The sequence below is a fragment of the Sus scrofa genome, chromosome Y, assembly GCF_054392235.1.
Source record: "Sus scrofa isolate SSC_HxYL_T2T_F1_AM1 chromosome Y, Sscrofa_HxYL_maternal_Yorkshire_Landrace_v2.0, whole genome shotgun sequence".
NCBI classification, from domain to species: domain Eukaryota; kingdom Metazoa; phylum Chordata; class Mammalia; order Artiodactyla; family Suidae; genus Sus; species Sus scrofa.
The window spans coordinates 39,735,382-39,754,651 of NC_139402.1; positions in this window are offsets into that span (position 1 = coordinate 39,735,382).

Below are 19,270 nucleotides of genomic sequence, written 5' to 3' on the forward strand. Positions count from 1 at the left end.
TTGGGAATGTCTCCTTCAGGGGTTACATCCAGGGCCTCATGCTTGGCGGAGAGCATTGGGGCATGGTTTCCTTGTTTGTGCACCAGGATGTCTTGTTTCAAATGGCCATGAAGCACAATTCTTTTTTCACATGGAGGAACTCCCTTGAGGTATTCTGCCCACTGATCCCCTGAAGATATCACATGTTCAAACACCAAGCCTCTAGAATCCACATTGAGCTTGGGAGCCTGATGAGAGTGGTGGCTCTGAGTCTGAAGACGTAGATAATATGGTTGAGCCAAGAGGACCACCCATCTGATGGATCCTCCTTTCCATCAACTTCGACATTCCTCCAGAGCAAGAGCTCATGGTGTCCCTCATTGAACTCTCAAGGTTTGATTTTGAGAATGTCCCACATATGGACCATCACACACCTCTTTTCTCACAGAGAGGTTGTTTGGGCACAAGGCTCCATGGGCATCATATCAATGCCATGGCCACTTCTGGCACTGCACCTTTCAGAAGGAAAGCAACTCCACACACTGGGGAACCCAATTTTCTCTATCATGATGGATCTCTGAAAACATGTGTAGCACTTCAGGGTCAAGTGCTCTCTCAGTCACTGCCTCACACGAAGACACAGGACAGAATCTCTTTTGGAGAGAAAAGATATCATTCCACACCCCCAAACCAAAGTCCCCTGGACAAGGACATCACGGAAAGACTGAGGAAGAACCCCCTATGAGCTGCCTTTTCAATAGGAAGGGGGTTTTCCAATTAGGGAAAATAGAGGGTATCATTTACATTGAACCACACCTCGTGTCAATAGAGAAGACATGGGTGCCAAACAGGGAGGACTGCTTGCAACCGACATATTTCTAGAGACAGGCCAAGAAAGAGTGAAAATCTCAGGCAAGAGTCCTGAAAGAGCCTTTGTGTCTAATAGTCCCCGGAAACAGAGTGAAGGGCTAGGGAATGAAACTGAGCCCTGGAATGTGGCTTGTATCCAAATCTCATCTCTCTCTCTCTCTCTCTCTCTCTCACTCTCTCTCTTGGCTTCTTCCTCCTTCACATTCTCTCGAATCCTCCTCATCCAAGGTGATCTGTGCTGGTCCAGGTGGGCATATCTCAGCCAGGAGAGCAGTCAAAGTCTTTCACCAAGATTTTCCATCAGTCTTCCAAACTCCTATCAAATATGAAAGCATTTTTCCTGAAAGAACTCCTCTGTTTGTATGGAGATATTCCACCTTACACAGTGTACCACTACCGTACCATTGTCAGCCCTTCACACTGACACATAACCATCCCATTTGTACTGCGTTCTACATGGTCACAGATTTGACTCCGAGATCAACATCTTTTCAACCACCTACACATAAGGGACCGAGTGAGAATTCACTTCTCTGCAGCACACCTCACGTATGGGATCAGGTCTGTGAAGTGGCTGGTGAGGTGGATCTCTCGACTCTTTCTAAGGGGAGTTGGGAAATGAAGTCTCTGACACTCCATGTCTCAGTGAAATGGCATCTACGAAGGGGTCCGAGCACCCTTCAGCAGGGTCTGAATGACAATGGGACAGAGTTCAAGGATTCGGTCCCCTAAAACCAGTCTCCATTTGGGACCATCCTCCTCCTTCTCTGGACCCTCAATTGGCAGGCCAGAGGCCCCTCTCGTCCAAGAGGGAAACCTCAAGACCTGCCCATGTAGCCCTCTCCACACAGCTCACGGAGGAGAAGAAGAGGGACTCCTGAAATTCCTGACAATTGTGTACGCCACAATCAAGCCAGCAGTGGAACTAGTCCGCCCACTTCCATCCAGCACCCCAGTAGGCAGGACGTATTCTTATCAACCTGTGAAATACCCACCAGACATATCCCAGCTTCCTTCTCGGGAAATTTGACACTGTGGATAGCTAGTGTGTGATTTCCTCTATCGACGTGTACGTTCAGAAGCAGGGAATGGTCCTTCCCCACATTCCAATATGTCCTCAGGGTTGATACTGAGGGCCTCGTCCTTGGTGGAAGGCAGAGGGGCCTATTTTCATGGTTTGAGCTCTGGAATGAAATTTATCATCCCATTCATACTTAGGAGGCTTTTTTCCCCTGTTGGAAAAGACTGGAAGTGATAAGCTTACTGGTCCCTTTCAGATATATCATAATCCCAAATCAAGCCTGAGCAGTGGATATTTACTCAGGAACCTGATGAGAATGGTGGCCATGAGAAGATTGCTGGAAAGAATTCTTTTCATCCAATTGTCCAATACATCCAATGAATCCTCCTATAATTTAGTATCGACATACCTTCATTCCTGAGCTCAGCCTGCCCGATGTGCAAAAAATGAGGCGTGATTTTGACAGCTTCCCATGTTGGGCCCATCCCTCGCCTCTCTTCTCACAGAGGGTCTGTGGTGTCACAAGGCTTGGTGGGCAGCATGCCATTGCCATGGCAACCATTGGGCCTGAACTTCTCAGATGCAAGGCAACTCCACCTCCTCTGTGCCCACCTGCTCTCTACACAAGGATGGCTCTTCCCCTGAACGTGTGTCAGGCTCAACACGGTGGTTCCAGAACTGCTTCCCAGGAATTCACAGTGTACAATCTCATTTGGAAAGAACATATGTGATTGAAAAAGACCCACTCCCCACGGAGCCTGAACAGGAAAACAATGGCCGATGGAGGAAGAAGAACAACACACGAGCTTCCCTTTCCATGGGAGGAGGCTTTTCCACGGAAGGAAACTATGGAATATCTTCTAACCTGATTTCCACCCCATGCCATTGGAGAAGATATAGGTACCATGCCAAGGCTTTCAAACCTGTCTTCCAGTATGGAGCAGGGGTTGTAATGGACACATTTTGGGACTCAGGCCAGGAAGGAGAGAAGACTCTGGTACAAGTGTGCTGGTTTGTATCATTTGTGGGATATCCACCTTACACCAAGACATGTCCTTGGGGAAATTATCCTGCCATTGACGGTTGCTTGAATCAAGAGCTCCTGTACCTCTCTCTCTCCTTCTTTTCATCTCCTTCTCTCTAGCTCTCTCACTCGCCCCTTGGCCCCCCTTCCATTTCTCTGAAATCCTCCTGCTACAAGTTGACCTGTGGTGATAATGGATGAAATATATTAGCCAAGAAAATGGTCCAAGTTATCCCCCAGCCTTTTCTCCCTGTCATCCTAGGTCTGAGCGAGTATACAATCCGTGGTCCAGAAAGACTTCCTGTGCTGTGTGGAGGCACCCCAACTAGGTCATCCTTCCACAACACTTCCCACATTCAGCCCTTCCTATGGACCCGCTGACCACTTCACATGTACTTCGGTCTGTAGGGCCCAATATTGAACTCAGAGAGCAACACACGTGAAACATTCACATGAGTGATCTCCCAAGAAATGGCTTCTCTGCAGCATTCCCTACGTGGTCCATGCGGTATTGTGGATTTGCTTCTGTGTGGATCTCTGGACTCGTTCCTGGCGGATATAGAATATGAAGTCTATGACTCGTCATGTCTCAAGGATTGGGCATCCAAACAATGGTCTGAGCATCCTTGGCCAGTGGGCTGGCCAACCATAGCCCAGCGTGCAAGATGTCGGTCAACCAAAACCAGTCTCTATGGAGTAGACCTCCTCATTCTCTAGCCTCATGAGTGTCAGAGACAGAGCCCACTCCCTTCCAGGATGGAACTTTCAATACCCTCAAATTGCAGGCATCATCACAGGGCTCCTGGAAGATCAGACAATCGACCCACCTCTCCTTCCTTATGCTTGTAGATACAACAAACACACTGGGCCTGGCCCCAGGCACCACATTCCAGGTAAGCACTCAAAGAGAGGGAGGGCTTGTCCTTATGCACCTGTGGAAAAGGCACCTGAAATAGACCGGGTACATCTCGGTTAAAATGCCTCTGTTTGGAGGGTTCCCCTGTGGTTTAGGATATGGAAATATGGATTCAGTAGTGTGGAGCTGAAAACACCCCATTGGGAATGTCTCCTTCAGGGGTTACATCCAGGGCCTCATGCTTGGCGGAGAGCATTGGGGCATGGTTTCCTTGTTTGTGCACCAGGATGTCTTGTTTCAAATGGCCATGAAGCACAATTTTTTTTTCACATGGAGGAACTCCCTTGAGGTATTCTGCCCACTGATCCCCTGAAGATATCACATGTTCAAACACCAAGCCTCTAGAATCCACATTGAGCTTGGGAGCCTGATGAGAGTGGTGGCTCTGAGTCTGAAGACGTAGATAATATGGTTGAGCCAAGAGGACCACCCATCTGAGGGATCCTCCTTTCCATCAACTTCGACATACCTCCAGAGCAAGAGCTCATGGTGTCCCTCATTGAACTCTCAAGGTTTGATTTTGAGAATGTCCCACATATGGACCATCACACACCTCTTTTCTCACAGAGAGGTTGTTTGGGCACAAGGCTCCATGGGCATCATATCAATGCCATGGCCACTTCTGGCACTGCACCTTTCAGAAGGAAAGCAACTCCACACACTGGGGAACCCAATTTTCTCTATCATGATGGATCTCTGATAACATGTGTAGCACTTCAGGGTCAAGTGCTCTCTCAGTCACTGCCTCACACGAAGACACAGGACAGAATCTCTTTTGGAGAGAAAAGATATCATTCCACACCCCCAAACCAAAGTCCCCTGGACAAGGACATCACGGAAAGACTGAGGAAGAACCCCCTATGAGCTGCCTTTTCAATAGGAAGGGTTTTTCCAATTAGGGAAAATAGAGGGTATCATTTACATTGAACCACACCTCGTGTCAATAGAGAAGACATGGGTGCCAAACAGGGAGGACTGCTTGCAACCGACATATTTCTAGAGACAGGCCAAGAAAGAGTGAAAATCTCAGGCAAGAGTCCTGAAAGAGCCTTTGTGTCTAATAGTCCCCGGAAACAGAGTGAAGGGCTAGGGAATGAAACTGAGCCCTGGAATGTGGCTTGTATCCAAATCTCATCTCTCTCTCTCTCTCTCTCTCTCTCTCTCACTCTCTCTCTTGGCTTCTTCCTCCTTCACATTCTCTCGAATCCTCCTCATCCAAGGTGATCTGTGCTGGTCCAGGTGGGCATATCTCAGCCAGGAGAGCAGTCAAAGTCTTTCACCAAGATTTTCCATCAGTCATCCAAACTCCTATCAAATATGAAAGCATTTTTCCTGAAAGAACTCCTCTCTTTGTATGGAGATATTCCAGCTTACACAGTGTACCACTACCTTACCATTGTCAGCCCTTCACACTGACACATAACCATCCCATTTGTACTGCGTTCTACATGGTCACAGATTTGACTCCGAGATCAACATCTTTTCAACCACCTACACATAAGGGACCGAGTGAGAATTCACTTCTCTGCAGCACACCTCACGTATGGGATCAGGTCTGTGAAGTGGCTGGTGAGGTGGATCTCTCGACTCTTTCTAAGGGGAGTTGGGAAATGAAGTCTCTGACACTCCATGTCTCAGTGAAATGGCATCTACGAAGGGGTCCGAGCACCCTTCAGCAGGGTCTGAATGACAGTGGGACAGAGTTCAAGGATTCGGTCCCCTAAAACCAGTCTCCATTTGGGACAATCCTCCTCCTTCTCTGGACCCTCAATTGGCAGGCCAGAGGCCCCTCTCGTCCAAGAGGGAAACCTCAAGACCTGCCCATGTAGCCCTCACCACACAGCTCACGGAGGAGAAGAAGAGGGACTCCTGAAATTCCTGACAATTGTGTACGCCACAATCAAGCCAGCAGTGGAACTAGTCCGCCCACTTCCATCCAGCACCCCAGTAGGCAGGACGTATTCTTATCAACCTGTGAAATACCCACCAGACATATCCCAGCTTCCTTCTCGGGAAATTTGATACTGTGGATAGCTAGTGTGTGATTTCCTCTATCGACGTGTACGTTCAGAAGCAGGGAATGGTCCTTCCCCACATTCCAATATGTCCTCAGGGTTGATACTGAGGGCCTCGTCCTTGGTGGAAGGCAGAGGGGCCTATTTTCATGGTTTGAGCTCTGGAATGAAATTTATCATCCCATTCATACTTAGGAGGCTTTTTTCCCCTGTTGGAAAAGACTGGAAGTGATAAGCTTACTGGTCCCTTTCAGACATATCATAATCCCAAATCAAGCCTGAGCAGTGGATATTTACTCAGGAACCTGATGAGAATGGTGGCCATGAGAAGATTGCTGGAAAGAATTCTTTTCATCCAATTGTCCAATACATCCAATGAATCCTCCTATAATTTAGTATCGACATACCTTCATTCCTGAGCTCAGCCTGCCCAATGTGCAAAAAATGAGGCGTGATTTTGACAGCTTCCCATGTTGGGCCCATCCCTCGCCTCTCTTCTCACAGAGGGTCTGTGGTGTCACAAGGCTTGGTGGGCAGCATGCCATTGCCATGGCAACCATTGGGCCTGAACTTCTCAGATGCAAGGCAACTCCACCTCCTCTGTGCCCACCTGCTCTCTACAGAAGGATGGCTCTTCCCCTGAACGTGTGTCAGGCTCAACACGGTGGTTCAAGAACTGCTTCCCAGGAATTCACAGTGTACAATCTCATTTGGAAAGAACATATGTGATTGAAAAAGACCCACTCCCCACGGAGCCTGAACAGGAAAACAATGGCCGATGGAGGAAGAAGAACAACAAACGAGCTTCCCTTTCCATGGGAGGAGGCTTTTCCACGGAAGGAAACTATGGAATATCTTCTAACCTGATTTCCACCCCATGCCATTGGAGAAGATATAGGTACCATGCCAAGGCTTTCAAACCTGTCTTCCAGTATGGAGCAGGGGTTGTAATGGACACATTTTGGGACTCAGGCCAGGAAGGAGAGAAGACTCTGGTACAAGTGTGCTGGTTTGTATCATTTGTGGGATATCCACCTTAAACCAAGACATGTCCTTGGGGAAATTATCCTGCCATTGACGGTTGCTTGAATCAAGAGCTCCTGTACCTCTCTCTCTCCTTCTTTTCATCTCCTTCTCTCTAGCTCTCTCACTCGCCCCTTGGCCCCCCTTCCATTTCTCTGAAATCCTCCTGCTACAAGTTGACCTGTGGTGATAATGGATGAAATATATTAGCCAAGAAAATGGTCCAAGTTATCCCCCAGCCTTTTCTCCCTGTCATCCTAGGTCTGAGCGAGTATAAAATCCGTGGTCCAGAAAGACTTCCTGTGCTGTGTGGAGGCACCCCAACTAGGTCATCCTTCCACAACACTTCCCACATTCAGCCCTTCCTATGGACCCGCTGACCACTTCACATGTACTTCGGTCTGTAGGGCCCAATATTGGACTCAGAGAGCAACACACGTGAAACATTCACATGAGTGCTCTCCCAAGAAATGGCTTCTCTGCAGCATTCCCTACGTGGTCCATGCGGTATTGTGGATTTGCTTCTGTGTGGATCTCTGGACTCGTTCCTGGCGGATATAGAATATGAAGTCTATGACTCGTCATGTCTCAAGGATTGGGCATCCAAACAATGGTCTGAGCATCCTTGGCCAGTGGGCTGGCCAACCATAGCCCAGCGTGCAAGATGTCGGTCAACCAAAACCAGTCTCTATGGAGTAGACCTCCTCATTCTCTAGCCTCATGAGTGTCAGAGACAGAGCCCACTCCCTTCCAGGATGGAACTTTCAATACCCTCAAATTGCAGGCATCATCACAGGGCTCCTGGAAGATCAGACAATCGACCCACCTCTCCTTCCTTATGCTTGTAGATACAACAAACACACTGGGCCTGGCCCCAGGCACCACATTCCAGGTAAGCACTCAAAGAGAGGGAGGGCTTGTCCTTATGCACCTGTGGAAAAGGCACCTGAAATAGACCGGGTACATCTCGGTTAAAATGCCTCTGTTTGGAGGGTTCCCCTGTGGTTTAGGATATGGAAATATGGATTCAGTAGTGTGGAGCTGAAAACACCCCATTGGGAATGTCTCCTTCAGGGGTTACATCCAGGGCCTCATGCTTGGCGGAGAGCATTGGGGCATGGTTTCCTTGTTTGTGCACCAGGATGTCTTGTTTCAAATGGCCATGAAGCACAATTCTTTTTTCACATGGAGGAACTCCCTTGAGGTATTCTGCCCACTGATCCCCTGAAGATATCACATGTTCAAACACCAAGCCTCTAGAATCCACATTGAGCTTGGGAGCCTGATGAGAGTGGTGGCTCTGAGTCTGAAGACGTAGATAATATGGTTGAGCCAAGAGGACCACCCATCTGATGGATCCTCCTTTCCATCAACTTCGACATTCCTCCAGAGCAAGAGCTCATGGTGTCCCTCATTGAACTCTCAAGGTTTGATTTTGAGAATGTCCCACATATGGACCATCACACACCTCTTTTCTCACAGAGAGGTTGTTTGGGCACAAGGCTCCATGGGCATCATATCAATGCCATGGCCACTTCTGGCACTGCACCTTTCAGAAGGAAAGCAACTCCACACACTGGGGAACCCAATTTTCTCTATCATGATGGATCTCTGATAACATGTGTAGCACTTCAGGGTCAAGTGCTCTCTCAGTCACTGCCTCACACGAAGACACAGGACAGAATCTCTTTTGGAGAGAAAAGATATCATTCCACACCCCCAAACCAAAGTCCCCTGGACAAGGACATCACGGAAAGACTGAGGAAGAACCCCCTATGAGCTGCCTTTTCAATAGGAAGGGAGTTTTCCAATTAGGGAAAATAGAGGGTATCATTTACATTGAACCACACCTCGTGTCAATAGAGAAGACATGGGTGCCAAACAGGGAGGACTGCTTGCAACCGACATATTTCTAGAGACAGGCCAAGAAAGAGTGAAAATCTCAGGCAAGAGTCCTGAAAGAGCCTTTGTGTCTAATAGTCCCCGGAAACAGAGTGAAGGGCTAGGGAATGAAACTGAGCCCTGGAATGTGGCTTGTATCCAAATCTCATCTCTCTCTCTCTCTCTCTCTCTCTCACTCTCTCTCTTGGCTTCTTCCTCCTTCACATTCTCTCGAATCCTCCTCATCCAAGGTGATCTGTGCTGGTCCAGGTGGGCATATCTCAGCCAGGAGAGCAGTCAAAGTCTTTCACCAAGATTTTCCATAAGTCATCCAAACTCCTATCAAATATGAAAGCATTTTTCCTGAAAGAACTCCTCTGTTTGTATGGAGATATTCCACCTTACACAGTGTACCACTACCTTACCATTGTCAGCCCTTCACACTGACACATAACCATCCCATTTGTACTGCGTTCTACATGGTCACAGATTTGACTCCGAGATCAACATCTTTTCAACCACCTACACATAAGGGACCGAGTGAGAATTCACTTCTCTGCAGCACACCTCACGTATGGGATCAGGTCTGTGAAGTGGCTGGTGAGGTGGATCTCTCGACTCTTTCTAAGGGGAGTTGGGAAATGAAGTCTCTGACACTCCATGTCTCAGTGAAATGGCATCTACGAAGGGGTCCGAGCACCCTTCAGCAGGGTCTGAATGACAATGGGACAGAGTTCAAGGATTCGGTCCCCTAAAACCAGTCTCCATTTGGGACAATCCTCCTCCTTCTCTGGACCCTCAATTGGCAGGCCAGAGGCCCCTCTCGTCCAAGAGGGAAACCTCAAGACCTGCCCATGTAGCCCTCACCACACAGCTCACGGAGGAGAAGAAGAGGGACTCCTGAAATTCCTGACAATTGTGTACGCCACAATCAAGCCAGCAGTGGAACTAGTCCGCCCACTTCCATCCAGCACCCCAGTAGGCAGGACGTATTCTTATCAACCTGTGAAATACCCACCAGACATATCCCAGCTTCCTTCTCGGGAAATTTGATACTGTGGATAGCTAGTGTGTGATTTCCTCTATCGACGTGTACGTTCAGAAGCAGGGAATGGTCCTTCCCCACATTCCAATATGTCCTCAGGGTTGATACTGAGGGCCTCGTCCTTGGTGGAAGGCAGAGGGGCCTATTTTCATGGTTTGAGCTCTGGAATGAAATTTATCATCCCATTCATACTTAGGAGGCTTTTTTCCCCTGTTGGAAAAGACTGGAAGTGATAAGCTTACTGGTCCCTTTCAGACATATCATAATCCCAAATCAAGCCTGAGCAGTGGATATTTACTCAGGAACCTGATGAGAATGGTGGCCATGAGAAGATTGCTGGAAAGAATTCTTTTCATCCAATTGTCCAATACATCCAATGAATCCTCCTATAATTTAGTATCGACATACCTTCATTCCTGAGCTCAGCCTGCCCGATGTGCAAAAAATGAGGCGTGATTTTGACAGCTTCCCATGTTGGGCCCATCCCTCGCCTCTCTTCTCACAGAGGGTCTGTGGTGTCACAAGGCTTGGTGGGCAGCATGCCATTGCCATGGCAACCATTGGGCCTGAACTTCTCAGATGCAAGGCAACTCCACCTCCTCTGTGCCCACCTGCTCTCTACAGAAGGATGGCTCTTCCCCTGAACGTGTGTCAGGCTCAACACGGTGGTTCCAGAACTGCTTCCCAGGAATTCACAGTGTACAATCTCATTTGGAAAGAACATATGTGATTGAAAAAGACCCACTCCCCACGGAGCCTGAACAGGAAAACAATGGCCGATGGAGGAAGAAGAACAACACACGAGCTTCCCTTTCCATGGGAGGAGGCTTTTCCACGGAAGGAAACTATGGAATATCTTCTAACCTGATTTCCACCCCATGCCATTGGAGAAGATATAGGTACCATGCCAAGGCTTTCAAACCTGTCTTCCAGTATGGAGCAGGGGTTGTAATGGACACATTTTGGGACTCAGGCCAGGAAGGAGAGAAGACTCTGGTACAAGTGTGCTGGTTTGTATCATTTGTGGGATATCCACCTTAAACCAAGACATGTCCTTGGGGAAATTATCCTGCCATTGACGGTTGCTTGAATCAAGAGCTCCTGTACCTCTCTCTCTCCTTCTTTTCATCTCCTTCTCTCTAGCTCTCTCACTCGCCCCTTGGCCCCCCTTCCATTTCTCTGAAATCCTCCTGCTACAAGTTGACCTGTGGTGATAATGGATGAAATATATTAGCCAAGAAAATGGTCCAAGTTATCCCCCAGCCTTTTCTCCCTGTCATCCTAGGTCTGAGCGAGTATAAAATCCGTGGTCCAGAAAGACTTCCTGTGCTGTGTGGAGGCACCCCAACTAGGTCATCCTTCCACAACACTTCCCACATTCAGCCCTTCCTATGGACCCGCTGACCACTTCACATGTACTTCGGTCTGGAGGGCCCAATATTGGACTCAGAGAGCAACACACGTGAAACATTCACATGAGTACTCTCCCAAGAAATGGCTTCTCTGCAGCATTCCCTACGTGGTCCATGCGGTATTGTGGATTTGCTTCTGTGTGGATCTCTGGACTCGTTCCTGGCGGATATAGAATATGAAGTCTATGACTCGTCATGTCTCAAGGATTGGGCATCCAAACAATGGTCTGAGCATCCTTGGCCAGTGGGCTGGCCAACCATAGCCCAGCGTGCAAGATGTCGGTCAACCAAAACCAGTCTCTATGGAGTAGACCTCCTCATTCTCTAGCCTCATGAGTGTCAGAGACAGAGCCCACTCCCTTCCAGGATGGAACTTTCAATACCCTCAAATTGCAGGCATCATCACAGGGCTCCTGGAAGATCAGACAATCGACCCACCTCTCCTTCCTTATGCTTGTAGATACAACAAACACACTGGGCCTGGCCCCAGGCACCACATTCCAGGTAAGCACTCAAAGAGAGGGAGGGCTTGTCCTTATCCACCTGTGGAAAAGGCACCTGAAATAGACCGGTTACATCTCGGTTAAAATGCCTCTGTTTGGAGGGTTCCCCTGTGGTTTAGGATATGGAAATATGGATTCAGTAGTGTGGAGCTGAAAACACCCCATTGGGAATGTCTCCTTCAGGGGTTACATCCAGGGCCTCATGCTTGGCAGAGAGCATTGGGGCATGGTTTCCTTGTTTGTGCACCAGGATGTCTTGTTTCAAATGGCCATGAAGCACAATTTTTTTTTCACATGGAGGAACTCCCTTGAGGTATTCTGCCCACTGATCCCCTGAAGATATCACATGTTCAAACACCAAGCCTCTAGAATCCACATTGAGCTTGGGAGCCTGATGAGAGTGGTGGCTCTGAGTCTGAAGACGTAGATAATATGGTTGAGCCAAGAGGACCACCCATCTGATGGATCCTCCTTTCCATCAACTTCGACATTCCTCCAGAGCAAGAGCTCATGGTGTCCCTCATTGAACTCTCAAGGTTTGATTTTGAGAATGTCCCACATATGGACCATCACACACCTCTTTTCTCACAGAGAGGTTGTTTGGGCACAAGGCTCCATGGGCATCATATCAATGCCATGGCCACTTCTGGCACTGCACCTTTCAGAAGGAAAGCAACTCCACACACTGGGGAACCCAATTTTCTCTATCATGATGGATCTCTGATAACATGTGTAGCACTTCAGGGTCAAGTGCTCTCTCAGTCACTGCCTCACACGAATACACAGGACAGAATCTCTTTTGGAGAGAAAAGATATCATTCCACACCCCCAAACCAAAGTCCTCTGGACAAGGACATCACGGAAAGACTGAGGAAGAACCCCCTATGAGCTGCCTTTTCAATAGGAAGGGAGTTTTCCAATTAGGGAAAATAGAGGGTATCATTTACATTGAACCACACCTCGTGTCAATAGAGAAGACATGGGTGCCAAACAGGGAGGACTGCTTGCAACCGACATATTTCTGGAGACAGGCCAAGAAAGAGTGAAAATCTCAGGCAAGAGTCCTGAAAGAGCCTTTGTGTCTAATAGTCCCCGGAAACAGAGTGAAGGGCTAGGGAATGAAACTGAGCCCTGGAATGTGGCTTGTATCCAAATCTCATCTCTCTCTCTCTCTCTCTCTCTCTCTCTCTCTTGGCTTCTTCCTCCTTCACATTCTCTCGAATCCTCCTCATCCAAGGTGATCTGTGCTGGTCCAGGTGGGCATATCTCAGCCAGGAGAGCAGTCAAAGTCTTTCACCAAGATTTTCCATCAGTCTTCCAAACTCCTATCAAATATGAAAGCATTTTTCCTGAAAGAACTCCTCTGTTTGTATGGAGATATTCCACCTTACACAGTGTACCACTACCTTACCATTGTCAGCCCTTCACACTGACACATAACCATCCCATTTGTACTGCGTTCTACATGGTCACAGATTTGACTCCGAGATCAACATCTTTTCAACCACCTACACATAAGGGACCGAGTGAGAATTCACTTCTCTGCAGCACACCTCACGTATGGGATCAGGTCTGTGAAGTGGCTGGTGAGGTGGATCTCTCGACTCTTTCTAAGGGGAGTTGGGAAATGAAGTCTCTGACACTCCATGTCTCAGTGAAATGGCATCTACGAAGGGGTCCGAGCACCCTTCAGCAGGGTCTGAATGACAATGGGACAGAGTTCAAGGATTCGGTCCCCTAAAACCAGTCTCCATTTGGGACAATCCTCCTCCTTCTCTGGACCCTCAATTGGCAGGCCAGAGGCCCCTCTCGTCCAAGAGGGAAACCTCAAGACCTGCCCATGTAGCCCTCACCACACAGCTCACGGAGGAGAAGAAGAGGGACTCCTGAAATTCCTGACAATTGTGTACGCCACAATCAAGCCAGCAGTGGAACTAGTCCGCCCACTTCCATCCAGCACCCCTGTAGGCAGGACGTATTCTTATCAACCTGTGAAATACCCACCAGACATATCCCAGCTTCCTTCTCGGGAAATTTGACACTGTGGATAGCTAGTGTGTGATTTCCTCTATCGACGTGTACGTTCAGAAGCAGGGAATGGTCCTTCCCCACATTCCAATATGTCCTCAGGGTTGATACTGAGGGCCTCGTCCTTGGTGGAAGGCAGAGGGGCCTATTTTCATGGTTTGAGCTCTGGAATGAAATTTATCATCCCATTCATACTTAGGAGGCTTTTTTCCCCTGTTGGAAAAGACTGGAAGTGATAAGCTTACTGGTCCCTTTCAGATATATCATAATCCCAAATCAAGCCTGAGCAGTGGATATTTACTCAGGAACCTGATGAGAATGGTGGCCATGAGAAGATTGCTGGAAAGAATTCTTTTCATCCAATTGTCCAATACATCCAATGAATCCTCCTTTAATTTAGTATCAACATACCTTCATTCCTGAGCTCAGCCGGCCCGATGTGCAAAAAATGAGGCCTGATTTTGACAGCTTCCCATGTTGGGCCCATCCCTCGCCTCTCTTCTCACAGAGGGTCTGTGGTGTCACAAGGCTTGGTGGGCAGCATGCCATTGCCATGGCAACCATTGGGCCTGAACTTCTCAGATGCAAGGCAACTCCACCTCCTCTGTGCCCACCTGCTCTCTACAGAAGGATGGCTCTTCCCCTGAACGTGTGTCAGGCTCAACACGGTGGTTCCAGAACTGCTTCCCAGGAATTCACAGTGTACAATCTCATTTGGAAAGAACATATGTGATTGAAAAAGACCCACTCCCCACGGAGCCTGAACAGGAAAACAATGGCCGATGGAGGAAGAAGAACAACACACGAGCTTCCCTTTCCATGGGAGGAGGCTTTTCCACGGAAGGAAACTATGGAATATCTTCTAACCTGATTTCCACCCCATGCCATTGGAGAAGATATAGGTACCATGCCAAGGCTTTCAAACCTGTCTTCCAGTATGGAGCAGGGGTTGTAATGGACACATTTTGGGACTCAGGCCAGGAAGGAGAGAAGACTCTGGTACAAGTGTGCTGGTTTGTATCATTTGTGGGATATCCACCTTAAACCAAGACATGTCCTTGGGGAAATTATCCTGCCATTGACGGTTGCTTGAATCAAGAGCTCCTGTACCTCTCTCTCTCCTTCTTTTCATCTCCTTCTCTCTAGCTCTCTCACTCGCCCCTTGGCCCCCCTTCCATTTCTCTGAAATCCTCCTGCTACAAGTTGACCTGTGGTGATAATGGATGAAATATATTAGCCAAGAAAATGGTCCAAGTTATCCCCCAGCCTTTTCTCCCTGTCATCCTAGGTCTGAGCGAGTATAAAATCCGTGGTCCAGAAAGACTTCCTGTGCTGTGTGGAGACACCCCAACTAGGTCATCCTTCCACAACACTTCCCACATTCAGCCCTTCCTATGGACCCGCTGACCACTTCACATGTACTTCGGTCTGGAGGGCCCAATATTGGACTCAGAGAGCAACACACGTGAAACATTCACATGAGTGCTCTCCCAAGAAATTGCTTCTCTGCAGCATTCCCTACGTGGTCCATGCGGTATTGTGGATTTGCTTCTGTGTGGATCTCTGGACTCGTTCCTGGCGGATATAGAATATGAAGTCTATGACTCGTCATGTCTCAAGGATTGGGCATCCAAACAATGGTCTGAGCATCCTTGGCCAGTGGGCTGGCCAACCATACCGCAGCGTGCAAGATGTCGGTCAACCAAAACCAGTCTCTATGGAATAGACCTCCTCATTCTCTAGCCTCATGAGTGTCAGAGACAGAGCCCACTCCCTTCCAGGATGGAACTTTCAATACCCTCAAATTGCAGGCATCATCACAGGGCTCCTGGAAGATCAGACAATCGACCCACCTCTCCTTCCTTATGCTTGTAGATACAACAAACACACTGGGCCTGGCCCCAGGCACCACATTCCAGGTAAGCACTCAAAGAGAGGGAGGGCTTGTCCTTATGCACCTGTGGAAAAGGCACCTGAAATAGACCGGGTACATCTCGGTTAAAATGCCTCTGTTTGGAGGGTTCCCCTGTGGTTTAGGATATGGAAATATGGATTCAGTAGTGTGGAGCTGAAAACACCCCATTGGGAATGTCTCCTTCAGGGGTTACATCCAGGGCCTCATGCTTGGCGGAGAGCATTGGGGCATGGTTTCCTTGTTTGTGCACCAGGATGTCTTGTTTCAAATGGCCATGAAGCACAATTCTTTTTTCACATGGAGGAACTCCCTTGAGGTATTCTGCCCACTGATCCCCTGAAGATATCACATGTTCAAACACCAAGCCTCTAGAATCCACATTGAGCTTGGGAGCCTGATGAGAGTGGTGGCTCTGAGTCTGAAGACGTAGATAATATGGTTGAGCCAAGAGGACCACCCATCTGATGGATCCTCCTTTCCATCAACTTCGACATTCCTCCAGAGCAAGAGCTCATGGTGTCCCTCATTGAACTCTCAAGGTTTGATTTTGAGAATGTCCCACATATGGACCATCACACACCTCTTTTCTCACAGAGAGGTTGTTTGGGCACAAGGCTCCATGGGCATCATATCAATGCCATGGCCACTTCTGGCACTGCACCTTTCAGAAGGAAAGCAACTCCACACACTGGGGAACCCAATTTTCTCTATCATGATGGATCTCTGATAACATGTGTAGCACTTCAGGGTCAAGTGCTCTCTCAGTCACTGCCTCACACGAAGACACAGGACAGAATCTCTTTTGGAGAGAAAAGATATAATTCCACACCCCCAAACCAAAGTCCCCTGGACAAGGACATCACGGAAAGACTGAGGAAGAACCCCCTATGAGCTGCCTTTTCAATAGGAAGGGAGTTTTCCAATTAGGGAAAATAGAGGGTATCATTTACATTGAACCACACCTCGTGTCAATAGAGAAGACATGGGTGCCAAACAGGGAGGACTGCTTGCATCCGACATATTTCTAGAGACAGGCCAAGAAAGAGTGAAAATCTCAGGCAAGAGTCCTGAAAGAGCCTTTGTGTCTAATAGTCCCCGGAAACAGAGTGAAGGGCTAGGGAATGAAACTGAGCCCTGGAATGTGGCTTGTATCCAAATCTCATCTCTCTCTCTCTCTCTCTCTCTCTCTCTCACTCTCTCTCTTGGCTTCTTCCTCCTTCACATTCTCTCGAATCCTCCTCATCCAAGGTGATCTGTGCTGGTCCAGGTGGGCATATCTCAGCCAGGAGAGCAGTCAAAGTCTTTCACCAAGATTTTCCATCAGTCTTCCAAACTCCTATCAAATATGAAAGCATTTTTCCTGAAAGAACTCCTCTGTTTGTATGGAGATATTCCACCTTACACAGTGTACCACTACCGTACCATTGTCAGCCCTTCACACTGACACATAACCATCCCATTTGTACTGCGTTCTACATGGTCACAGATTTGACTCCGAGATCAACATCTTTTCAACCACCTACACATAAGGGACCGAGTGAGAATTCACTTCTCTGCAGCACACCTCACGTATGGGATCAGGTCTGTGAAGTGGCTGGTGAGGTGGATCTCTCGACTCTTTCTAAGGGGAGTTGGGAAATGAAGTCTCTGACACTCCATGTCTCAGTGAAATGGCATCTACGAAGGGGTCCGAGCACCCTTCAGCAGGGTCTGAATGACAATGGGACAGAGTTCAAGGATTCGGTCCCCTAAAACCAGTCTCCATTTGGGACAATCCTCCTCCTTCTCTGGACCCTCAATTGGCAGGCCAGAGGCCCCTCTCGTCCAAGAGGGAAACCTCAAGACCTGCCCATGTAGCCCTCACCACACAGCTCACGGAGGAGAAGAAGAGGGACTCCTGAAATTCCTGACAATTGTGTACGCCACAATCAAGCCAGCAGTGGAACTAGTCCGCCCACTTCCATCCAGCACCCCAGTAGGCAGGACGTATTCTTATCAACCTGTGAAATACCCACCAGACATATCCCAGCTTCCTTCTCGGGAAATTTGACACTGTGGATAGCTAGTGTGTGATTTCCTCTATCGACGTGTACGTTCAGAAGCAGGGAATGGTCCTTCCCCACATTCCAATATGTCCTCAGGGTTGATACTGAGGGCCTCGTCCTTGGTGGAAGGCAGAGGGGCCTATTTTCATGGTTTGAGCTCTGGAATGAAATTTATCATCCCATTCATACTTAGGAGGCTTTTTTCCCCTGTTGGAAAAGACTGGAAGTGATAAGCTTACTGGTCCCTTTCAGACATATCATAATACCAAATCAAGCCTGAGCAGTGGATATTTACTCAGGAACCTGATGAGAATGGTGGCCATGAGAAGATTGCTGGAAAGAATTCTTTTCATCCAATTGTCCAATACATCCAATGAATCCACCTATAATTTAGTATCGACATACCTTCATTCCTGAGCTCAGCCTGCCCGATGTGCAAAAAATGAGGCGTGATTTTGAAAGCTTCCCATGTTGGGCCCATCCCTCGCCTCTCTTCTCACAGAGGGTCTGTGGTGTCACAAGGCTTGGTGGGCAGCATGCCATTGCCATGGCAACCATTGGGCCTGAACTTCTCAGATGCAAGGCAACTCCACCTCCTCTGTGCCCACCTGCTCTCTACAGAAGGATGGCTCTTCCCCTGAACGTGTGTCAGGCTCAACACGGTGGTTCCAGAACTGCTTCCCAGGAATTCACAGTGTAAAATCTCATTTGGAAAGAACATATGTGATTGAAAAAGACCCACTCCCCACGGAGCCTGAACAGGAAAACAATGGCCGATGGAGGAAGAAGAACAACACACGAGCTTCCCTTTCCATGGGAGGAGGCTTTTCCACGGAAGGAAACTATGGAATATCTTCTAACCTGATTTCCACCCCATGCCATTGGAGAAGATATAGGTACCATGCCAAGGCTTTCAAACCTGTCTTCCAGTATGGAGCAGTGGTTGTAATGGAGACATTTTGGGAGTCAGGCCAGGAAGGAGAGAAGACTCTGGTACAAGTGTGCTGGTTTATCCCATTTGTGGGATATCCACCTTACACCAAGACATGTCCTTGGGGAAATTATCCTGCCATTGACGGTTGCTTGAATCAAGAGCTCCTGTACCTCTCTCTCTCCTTCTTTTCATCTCCTTCTCTCTAGCTCTCTCACTCGCCCCTTGGCCCCCCTTCCATTTCTCTGAAATCCTCCTGCTACAAGTTGACCTGTGGTGATAATGGATGAAATATATTAGCCAAGAAAATGGTCCAAGTTATCCCCCAGCCTTTTCTCCCTGTCATCCTAGGTCTGAGCGAGTATAAAATCCGTGGTCCAGAAAGACTTCCTGTGCTGTGTGGAGGCACCCCAACTAGGTCATCCTTCCACAACACTTCCCACATTCAGCCCTTCCTATGGACCCGCTGACCACTTCACATGTACTTCGGTCTGTAGGGCCCAATATTGGACTCAGAGAGCAACACACGTGAAACATTCACATGAGTGCTCTCCCAAGAAATGGCTTCTCTGCAGCATTCCCTACATGGTCCATGCGGTATTGTGGATTTGCTTCTGTGTGGATCTCTGGACTCGTTCCTGGCGGATATAGAATATGAAGTC